General features: G+C 40.0%; 1 long non-coding RNA gene across 1 annotated transcript; it reads left to right on the top strand.

Annotated features, from left to right (window-relative positions):
• The first annotated feature begins 978 nt into the window (after positions 1–978).
• LOC116706013 (uncharacterized) lies at positions 979–4999 on the top strand. Its single transcript, XR_004336121.1, has 3 exons — positions 979–1175; positions 3491–3565; positions 4527–4999. It is a non-coding gene; the product is annotated as an uncharacterized LOC116706013 (long non-coding RNA).
• The last annotated feature ends 4057 nt before the right edge of the window (positions 5000–9056 follow it).

Here is a 9056-nt window from a genome sequence, read left to right as displayed (position 1 = left end):
AAAACAACCTCCAAAACCGATAACCGATAGAGACGTTGTAATGAATATGTAGGCTATACCCTTTTTTAGGCAGATTATTGTACCCAAAATTGTCAAAGAGACAGATGGCTACTCTGAAAGCCATGACACCACAGGGGAAATAGTGTGTACCACAACATGCAACCATGGGCTGAAAAGGCAAACAAAATGCCTGTAGCTAGCTAGTTGTTAGTAATGCTAATTTAAAGCTGATGCTTTAGCTTAAAAATTAGTTAGCCTAAAGCTGACATTTAGATATTTGACTAGGTGACAAAATGCTTGCTGCACACCTGACATGACGTAACGTTAGGCATACTGTCAGGTTCCCACAATTTTCCCATTCTTCCTAAAGGCACTTTTTTTTGGTTTGGCAGCTTATAAACGTAGTTATGGGATCTTTACCCTGTTGGTAGTGCTTTTTAGGCCTTTTGTCTGTCGTTTGCTAGCAGACCAAATTAACACGGTAAAGTGCTGAATTGTTTTCCTCTCGCAGTCTGTCTTTATTGCCCTGAAATTGTCATACTGTTACTGCATTCTGCCTTTGGATAATCTCCACAGAATTAATCATATACTTTAATTTACAATTGAATAAATGTAATATGGGATTTAAAGGTAATGTATCTTAACCACGCATTAATCCCACTATGTTAAAAGTGGAAATGGAAGCTAACATTATTGAAATTTGCTTTGCTAGCTAATTACCATCAAGCTAGCGGAAATTCAGCTCTTTTGTTTTTCTCCATCGTTGGGTTAAACTACTACCTCATTTTATATGTCAAATAACTAATGGTCGAGATGTCAAGTTCGACAATATAGACATTATTCATTTGGAGATAGCTAGGAAAAAACGGCACCTGTATCTAGTTTTTGCTTTAAACTAAGATTAGCTGTAGCTGTCTTGTTTGATATAGCTAGCTTGTTTGCATTAGCTGTGTAATTTGCTCTCTTTCTGTGGCAGCTGTGCAGTTAACTGCCGTTTGGCTTGGTGTGGTATATAGCGTTATCTCTTTAAAGATACAGTGCGTAGTTGCTGTCATTTTAAGTCATGACAACAAAACTGTCGTTGCACAGCCCCCCACTCCTCCTCCACGCTGTTGCTAGTAGTTTAGCCAAGGAGGACACAGGATTAAAAAGACACGATGGACTCTTCAGAAAAGGTAATTATCTTCACTTGAGTTTCTGCGCAACAAGAGAATTTTCTAAGGCTTATTGAGAGAAATACAGAGAGAGTTGTGTGGAGCTGATAGTCTTTATGAGCGTTGTAGCAATTAATTTGTTGTAATTGACGCTAAAATTGTTATTTAGCGTAATATCTAAACACAATTTATCTCAACGTGCTTGGTCGGGACTATGGCGTCACTTTTGACGCATTTAGATTAAGGAAAAGGTCGTGGTTGGCCTTACGTTTCCATGACGCGGGAAGAACGAGGCGGTTGTGTTGAGGAAAAGAAGAACGGACGGTTGTGTTGAGGAAAGGAAGAACGGACGGTTGTACACATTGGAATTAGGCCTACTTGTACTTTACTTGCCTTTTTATTTTCATGCCACATTCTACTTTTTTACTTTCTAGGTATTTCAGAGAGAACAATAAGTTTTTACTCCACTACATTCATCTGACAGATTTAGTTACTTTATAAATTAACATTTTTACACGCAAAACACATGTAGTTTATAAAATACGATGTTTTATTAAAAATGTAACTACCCAACAGGAATTATGCCTACAAGTAGTCTACAGCTGAAATGATTAAACTTGGTTAATTGAGGTTTTTTTTAACCTTCCAGTTTCAAAAATGTGTTTCTTTATTGAGTAGATTTTACTTTTAATACTTTAAATACAATTTCCTGATGATACTTACATATTTTTACTTGAGTAACCTTTTAAATGCAGGACTTAAACTTGTAATAGAGTATTTTTGCAGTGGGGTATCAGTACTTTTACTTAGCCTAAATAAGCTAAAGGATCTGAATACTTCTTCCACCAATGACATTTAATAAGATGTTTTCACAGGTTATACATGTCAAAGAGTCAGATTCACGTCTTAACTCAGTTTTGATCAAATATGTAGTTCCTGGGTTTTGACTTTAGGTTAAAATACTGATGTCATGCACTTTTATATAAAATATTTTAGAATGTAAGGCATGTTAAGCTGTTTGCCATCCCTGATGACAGTTCCTTTCTAAGCTGACTGCCCTTTTTTGAAATCCCTTGAAATGTATCTGGTCTTTTGTAAATTAAGCCTCGAGCTGCAGTGCACAGTGCTAGAACCTCGCTGCTTTTATCTCAGCTGTCTAATAGAGCGGATTTGTAATCAGCAGCATCTGCAGCAGACAATAAATTTCATTCACAACATCATACTGGACTATCAATCACAGTCGAATTGTGACATTGTATGAAAAGAGAAGGAGCTGGTCAGATGGCAGCTAAATCTCAAAATCCACAATGTGACAGTGTGACTGAGAATAATTAAATACTATGGTTGACATCCTGAAAATACAAATGCCTTTCCCCCGGTGCAGAGGACAGACATTAAAGTAAAAAGGCAAATTCCATGAAGTATTTAACACGATAATAACGTCAAAAGAACAGAGAAACAAAAACAAGCACCAGGAAAGGTAAGTGCAGCATAAATTACCACTAAAAGAAACAGAAATTACATAATGCATCATAGTCTAGCCAGATATTTCCCCAAATAACAAAACAACATAATATTATGATCATTATGAATTCAAGTCCCCAAACAAGAACCGTATTAATACTGAAAAAAACAATTCTATTTTGCTCTTGTAAAGCCTACTGACACAAACCCTGAACAGTGAGGTGTTGCTGTTTTCACAACCATTAGTCACTTCCAGATTTACACAAGCAGGGTGCCAGCAAAGGAAACGTGTCCATTTGATATTCACAACCCATTTGCTTACACAGTTGTTGGCTGACAAAGTTTATTGATAGGATTTAATGTGTAGCAACTACTTTTCCTTTTAGTCAAATTAGTAGATGTAGATTACATCAATCCCGCTGATGTTGGCTGGATAATTCAAATCTTAATTGACAGAAAAACAATTTACATTTGCTAATGGCTTTTCCAAATGGATTTCTGTGTGTGTTTGACTGCATTAGCTCTGCCATCGCCCTGTATAGCTCTCTGGAATGGCAGCAAGGGAGCAGCTTGGCTCCCCTTCATGCATTTAAAGGCTGACAGTTGACCTGTCATGAAATTTTACTTCAACTAATGAACTGGTTAATTCCACTTAAACGCTTTGTGGCATGTTTTTCCTTTCAAATAAACAGCAGCTTTATAAGAGCGATGCATCCGCTCTGTCAGTGATTACCGATGAAATCTGGTTTTGTTGCCTCCTACACAGAGGCAGTATGCTGTAAATGCGTTGGGTATGTCTGCAGCTGTAGCATTTTATGGTTCCCCCTCTACAGATTGTAGACATGCAGCTTATTTTATTTGTCCCAATAAAGATTCAGGAGAGATGCTGTATCCTCCGCGGACTGAAGAAAAGCAGCTGTGAAGGTGATGGTGATCAGTCCTGACAGGTAAAATATGAGTCCGCTGACCTTAACTGCAGCAATATGAAGGACACACACATACACACATGCGTGAACCTCAAATAGAAGTGTAGTGTAGGTGTATGTACGCATTGGGCATGCTTAAGCCACATCACAGTTCACACGCACAGAAAGAAATGGTTGAACATATGTGGGTTAAGCATTCATATTCATATGTCACATTGGGTGCACACAGTGATATGCTAGCACAATAGTCAGGTGTGTGTATATATGTGTACTTAATTCACTTTTGTGTCTGCCTGCAGAGAGCACACCTCCTCTTATTCTTCCGCTCCATCACTCAGCAGCCAAAGCTTTCAGTTAGCTCCTCAGCCCTAATTAACTGCCAAGATATGAATGCGCTAATCTGGGCTCTAAATCTTCAGTTCCACTGACAAAAGCTTTTACAGGCTGTCACAGCTGCATGATAAACAGCAGGGCTGCTTTCTCGCCTAGTGGACACAGTGCCATCTAGGGACCAGGTCTGGCAGCTCAGGATTCTTTACTCTTGAGGGTATTTATTACCATGCATACATAATGCATGCATAGTGCATCTGTGGTTAAAGTCTCATTCTTGTAGAGAACCTCCATATACACCACAGTCTACTGTAATTTGCAGCAATTTGGCGAAGTGCATCTAGTTGTTAATTGTGCTGACATTAGAGTAATATTACCATAACTTTGAATGAGATTACCACTGAAGTGGAACACAATTTTGAAAATTCAAGTAGGTTAGTTTCCCCAGATGAGAAAGGGCTGCAAAACACAAGAGTGAATAAGAGCGGAGAGCCTGAGCTGCACACCAAAACACTGCGTTACTGTTGCTCTGCAGTCAAGAGCATCAACAGGCATGTGAAGATCAAGACCGAGCGTGATGCTGGTGAAGGGTGCATGAGTATGTGGGTGCACATTTATACTGTATGTCTCCGTCTCCATCTGCATGTGTCAGTGAGTGATGTTTGAGAGAGATACGCCTCCTATCCAAGCTTGACAGTGTGATTGGATCCAGTGAGAATCCCAATGAAGCAATGAGTATCACAGCAGCAGCTCCCCTCCCCCAGTGGCCCCCCAACACTGCCAAGAGGCCAGCCCCAGCCCTGCCAGTTCAGACCAGATGGAAATTGAGGCGGGATGGGATCTGGGAAGCAACAAAAAAAAGGCAAGTGAACTTTAAACCGTTTTAGCTGCTGTGAAGGTGACTGCGGCAAAACCAGCTGTAAAATGTGATCTGATTATAAGTGATAGTGGCAGATAATTGTAGAGGCTGTCTGACTGGGGCTCAGTATGCTGCTCAAATCAGATGTGCTGTGTTTGAATTCATAAAAACTCTACCCGTGTTTGAAAATAGTTTGGATACATTAATTGATAAAGATCATAAACAGAAAATTGCAGCAGTAAGTGACACATTTTTATCAAGTTTGTGTTACTGGTAAAGGTGACTCCCCTACTGATAACACACGGCAAATTCAATAATTCCATGAGGCCTTTTGCCAGCCTCTCGTTGCAAATAGCAATCTGTTTTTAATTGAGTTGTCTGGTTATATAAAACTTTTCAAACATCCATCCTGTATTATTTGGATGGCTCTTATTCAGTCCTAGCAGGTAAATCAAGATTTATGTTAGGTGTACAGACACAAATGTACAATACAGGATTAGGTTGCTCCAGTTACAAAAATTGCGATTAAAGCTAGTTTCAAACTAGTGATTTACTAAATTATGCTGAACCATTCAAACTGCATGGCTTAGCAAGTAAATACTTTTAATACTCACTGTCGCATCACAAGCTTTAGGATAACCTCCGAGAATGACAGTGTTTAACATATAGCCTAACTTAACTGCCAGTTCTTTGTAAATGTAGGTATTACTTTGTTTTATCTCTAAATGCATTCATAGTTGCGTAGTTAGCAATATTCAGTTTAGAATTAAACCAATTATGCTAATCTAGTTTACATGATCATTTGCACTGTTTTGTAATGCACTTTTTTGGTGTATCTTATGAAGCTAAGCTTGTTGATCATATTTAATATTACCTCTTATTCTGTAATCCAAACAGTCGTATTTGCAAGCCACTGTTACCTTGGTTAGTTAATTCAATATACTTGACAGTTCCACTTGGCAGCTAGTAGGTATAAATATTAAGAATTAATTAAACAAATTTCTACATTACAACTAGATTGTGTGGTGCAACCTGTCTTAAATAAATGATATGAACAACTCCACTTAACACTTAAAGGCCTATATTTTAACTTAGCTAAGTTTTAAATTTAGTGAAGGTGGAATTATGGGTCATAAGTGCAGTAGATGACTCTTGGCCAGAATACATCCTTGCTCTTGGCCCTCTTTCTTTTCAGACTCCTTCCTTCCCCTATCACCATTATTTAACATTATCATATGTGTCTTACCGTTCACAACTTCAACTGAAATGAATTAATTGAAATTTGGCATTTTTGCCATGATAATGTTATAATATTCAACACACCGTTTTTTACATTAAAGTAACTATTTAACCCTGTGTAGGCTGAGCCAAGTTTGATTCCTGCCTATTGTAGTTGGCCACTGTTATAACAGCAGCTGCATAACTAGGGTCAACTTTCATTTTGTTTGTTTTGTAGAATTCATCCCAACCTTTTTCAAAATCAGCGCAGTGTGATGTAAAAGTAGTCTATAATAGGCTAATGTACACAGGAGGATCCCAAAATGAAGTGTACTTCAGATGCTGCCTTGAGGCCTGAGAGTCAGTTTCCTAATGTAGGCTAACCACATATCATATTCAGTGATGCAGAGAGTGATAGGTAATAAACTGAGTCTGTGACTATTACAGCCACGTCACTCAAGTCAATTCACAACTGGGTCATACCGGTCACCGTCTGGTTGCTGCGAGGCCACGCAGGGCTGCATCATACTATTTAGCACAGGTCCTCACAAGTGATGACACTCAAGCGTGGCATAAAGGACGCGATGAGCCTCCCGCTTACAAAGCCAGGAGAGGCCATTCTGGCATCACAATTGGCAGGCTGAGTGACTGGTCCTCCACACCTGTCTGCCATCGAACATGAAAATAACCCCACTCACCCGTGACTGTTGCATATTCCATGAGCAAACACAGTGTACAGCACTTCATCTTATTTATAAAAGGGTTATAAATACAAATTATTGCACAACAATTGCAGAAAAAAACATGTTTTTTTTCCCTCCCTATAAGCCCGGGAGAAAATGAGGTTGATACGGAGAATCAGCTGCAATAACCCATTCACTTATTGAACGGCAGTGGCTGGATTCACTCTCAGCCTCCAGGCTTAAACGAAAAAGCAGAGCATGGCTGCCTGATTGAATGGGTTTGTAATGCAAGCCAAATAGGTTTGTTCTAATGGGAATCAGCCTCGTGGCTGCTGCAGAGGCTTACGCCAGCACTATAAAAGCAGTAAGCGGCGGCGGCAAACACCCCATCGCTGTTTGATTGGCTGTGAGAGGCAGAAGCAACACTAAGGGGTTCCGTTGTTTACTAATGGCTGTTTTAGTGAGGTAATATTAAATGAGCTTACTGTAGGAATCAAAAGTGTGGTGTGTGTGGGTGTGTGTGTGTGTGTGTGTGTGTGTGTGTGTGTGTGTGTGTGTGTGTGTGTGTGGTGTGTGTGTGTGTGTGTGTGTGTGTGTGTGTGTGTGTGTGTGTGTGTGTGTGTGTGTGTGTGTGTGTGTGTGTGTGTGTGTGTGTGTGTGTGTGTGTTGTGTGACTGCTCCTCCACTTCCGCTGTGCAGGAAATTAGAATTCCTGCCGTTACTATTGACTCTAAACCAGAGAAGCAACAATACATGTTAGATAGTAAGACAGTAACACCTCTACGCCTCCATAGATACATAAATAAACTTTTTTTTTTTTTTTTTTTACTTTCCACTATTGGAATCCAGACGCCCATGTTTTAAGATATTCGTTAGAGATGTCTGCTGCAATCATAAAACAGGACAAAGGCGGCTGTGGCTCAGTGGTAGAGCGGTTGCCTGCCAAAAGTGTGTGTGTTCGGTTGGTGGTTCGATCCCCGCCCCTGCCCCTGTGTGAATGTATCCTGTAGATGTAAAAGCGCTTTGAGCAGTTGTTAAGACTGGAAAAGCGCTATATAAATACAGCACATTTACATTTACAAAGTAGAATTTTCTTTGGTCTTCATTTTTGTACTTTTTGTATCTGACCTCAACACAAGGTCCTTTTTATTGGTATTTTAAAACTCTTTTCTACCTGGATGGAGTTGCTTAGTTGTCATGGGGATGCTTACAGTGTGACCATAACAATTGAACCATCTCCATGACAACTGAGCAACTCCATCCGCCTCAGACTTACTGACCATTTAACTTGAGAGTGTGTTTGTATTTGTATCCGTATAATATTACTTGTTTGATGGACTGGTATGTGTAGGAACTGATTGGAGGGTCACAACTCATGGGAGCTACCTGGCTAATAAGCCCCTGAGGCACACGTTGGTGTGTGTGTGTGTGTGGTGTGTGTGTGTGTGTGTGTGTGTGGTGTTGTGGTGGTGTGTGTGTGTGTGGTGTGTGTTTTGTGTGTGTGTGTGTGTGTGTGTGTGTGTGTGTGTGTGTGTGTGTGTGTGGTCAGCTCTGAACATGCATCACCCTGCTGATTTCTCAGTCTTTCTGCATTCTTACGGACGGGGGAAACGAAGCCTTCTGAATAGATCTAAATTCTACCGGCACGTTTGAAATAACTCTGACTGTCATGCTGCAATTTATTCTGATGAGCTCAGACAGATGTGTGGTACAGTTCTCATGCATGTGCAAATGCAGATTAAAAAACGTTCTGCTTTTACGTAGAAAGGCTGTATTTTCTTCTGTGGGAGAACACAAATAAACACAAACCGGTGGAAAGCTCAGAATTTATTCATTACCATCTCTCAACCTGACAAAGTGGAGTAAAGCTGGATTAATGATGGGGCAGAATGTAAATTGGGAAACTAGTCTGCAGGGAGCAGCAGGACTGATCTAAGAGTTTGCATGTGTTTTGAAACCTAATATAGCTTAGATAAGCAGACGCTTTCCTAGTAACAGAGTTACAGTATAAAGAGAGCCACGGTTGTCTGTGAGTGATTGAACTTGTGATTTATTTAGACAAACTGGAGATTTTGTTTGGAGCTGCTTTAAATGTTTAGGTGTGTAGATTTTGTTCTATTTTTGAGTGTTGTAAAAAGTAAATACTACGATGAATGAGGGCAAACCTCACTCTGCCGGCGATTTGATTTCGTCCTGCAGCTCGGTCTGGAAACTTGCACATTTAATTCTCCTGCTTCAGTTCACAATTTAGCTGGAACCAATCACAAACTGGCTTATCTACCTGGCGCGCTATTGGCTGGTTTTAACACGATGACGATAGAGAAGCGACCAAGCAGCTTCTTGTTTACATTCAATATAACGGTCAACAATCGCCACAGTAACGCAGCAAACTCGTTGATGCCGCTGTCGCTTCTACGTCACC

This window comes from Etheostoma spectabile, chromosome 18, assembly GCF_008692095.1.
Source record: "Etheostoma spectabile isolate EspeVRDwgs_2016 chromosome 18, UIUC_Espe_1.0, whole genome shotgun sequence".
Classification (NCBI taxonomy): Eukaryota; Metazoa; Chordata; class Actinopteri; order Perciformes; family Percidae; genus Etheostoma; species Etheostoma spectabile.
Note: the sequence above shows the minus strand (reverse complement) of the source record. Positions and strands in the feature narration are given on the sequence as shown.